General features: G+C 43.3%; 1 protein-coding gene across 1 annotated transcript in view; it reads right to left on the reverse strand.

Annotated features, from left to right (window-relative positions):
• The window catches only part of SLIT3 (slit guidance ligand 3), a 590,035-nt gene that overhangs the window by 15,117 nt on the left and 572,819 nt on the right, over positions 1-2,099 (reverse strand). The window lies entirely within an intron of this gene.

Consider the following 2,099-nt stretch of genomic DNA (forward strand, 5'->3'; position numbering starts at 1 on the left):
AAGAATGCTTCCAGTCCTCCCGGACCCTCTTTGTTTCTTTGTCTCTTTATTTCCTTAAACCTCGCCCCCCCACTTCAGGTACTGTTCTCTGGAATGCCGAGGCAGGACCCCGGCAGATTTGGCGCCCGAACAGGGACCTGAGTACTGGGGATCAGGTGAAGGTCACCGCGGAAAAAAGCGTGTACACGGGTAAGTGGTGAGCGGTGAGAAAAGACCGGGAGAGATAGTTAAAGATAGCAGGAAATGGTAAACAATTGTACACCCATCTCCTACTGAACCTCCTCAAAGCCAGGGGAGCAAAGGTAGGAAAGCCCCAATTAGAAACGTTTCTAGATTTTGTAGAGAAAATTTGTCCCTGGTTCCCAGAAGACGGAACCATAAGCTTAAAAACATGGGAAGAAGTGTGGGTCCGATTCCAAGGTCACTTTGAAAGCCATGGACCTGGAAAGATTCCAGTGGATACTTTTGCCTTATGGACCTTAATTAGAGATAGCTTGGACCCATGCCATGAGGGTATGCGGAACCAGGAGGAGGATACAGGGGAAAGAGTAAATTTAGAGGAAGAGTCGGGATCGCAACCCGACCCTGTAGCCCCGACCGCTGCTCCCGCGCCTATCCCCTCGATCCAGCTCTCTGGGAAAGTTGCCCCCGATGAGGAAGATGAAGAGCTGGACCCCCCGGATGAGGAAGACTTAGAGGAAGAAGCAGATAGATATCATGACTCTGATTTTGATAATCCTCGGTTGTTTCTAGCTCAGGAAAATTTAAAACAAGATTCACCCAAAATTAAAAGTAACCTAGAACAGCCTAAAACTGAAAGCAAATCCCCTCGGCCTCCACCACCGTCTGCTCATGTTCCTTTAGCGGCTCAAGTGAGAGAAATAAAATGAAAAATGGCTGANGGATGAGGAAGACTTAGAGGAAGAAGCAGATAGATATCATGACTCTGATTTTGATAATCCTCGGTTGTTTCTAGCTCAGGAAAATTTAAAACAAGATTCACCCAAAATTAAAAGTAACCTAGAACAGCCTAAAACTGAAAGCAAATCCCCTCGGCCTCCACCACCGTCTGCTCATGTTCCTTTAGCGGCTCAAGTGAGAGAAATAAAATGAAAAATGGCTGAAATGGACATTTGGAATGAGGATATGTTAGATAAACCCTCATACAGAAAATTAGAGGGAGCTGTCGTTGCCCCAGTGGTTATGTCTACTGGGCAGAAATAAAAAAGACAGCCGAGGCTTCAGACCTCAATTCAGCAAGCATATTTACAGGGAGAAGATGTATCAGAATTTATGGCTTATCCAGTCATTGAGCGGCCTGATGGCCAAGGAGGAGTCGAAAATAAATTATAAAGAAAAAAATACCGCCGCGGAGCCGGAGAAAACTGAAAGTATAACTCCCTCCACTCCTCCCCAAGATTTCTCTAACTCTCAGTAACTTTCAAGGTCTTATAGATAGTCTTGAATGTAAACAGCCTCCGCTTCAGACTGAGATAACTAACAAAAAAAAGGAGAGGCACTTTAACTTAAAAAAAAAAAAAGAGACACTTTTAAACCCAAACGGCAGCCCCCCCACTCCTTATTGCAGCCTCTTAAAGTTATAAAACCAAGTATAAGATCTTAGGTCCTCTCTACAATTGTTAATAATTCTGTTTATATATATAGTCAACTGTAAGTATTTTTTTTAATTTTTGGGGTCAGTCAACAATACCCATCAATCTCTCAAAAATAAAACAAAAAGGGGGAGACTATAGGTATTCCTTGTTTAACTAAATCCATTTTTCAAATTTTAAGATTTCTAATTTTCACAGTTTAAAATTCTTTACAACGTCTTTATAATGGACACTTTTATCTAACAAAGACTAGATTTGGTCCTTGTGTGGGGGAAGGAATGTCTATGTCTCTTCCTAGGAACGCAGGACAAAGGAAAGAAGGACATGCTCACAACAGGACGCGGGCACTCCAATTTGGATTCCAGGTCGTTTGGCCCGGCCTGGTGACTCCCAGGTCGGATGGAATGTTCGCCTTAATTTGTTAGGTGATTGGTCTGAAGGAGAGAAGATAGATTGACCTGTTCCTCAATCACATTCACCTTGTGG

This window comes from Hipposideros armiger, unplaced genomic scaffold (genome assembly GCF_001890085.2).
Source record: "Hipposideros armiger isolate ML-2016 unplaced genomic scaffold, ASM189008v1 scaffold_25, whole genome shotgun sequence".
In the NCBI taxonomy this organism is placed as follows: Eukaryota; Metazoa; Chordata; class Mammalia; order Chiroptera; family Hipposideridae; genus Hipposideros; species Hipposideros armiger.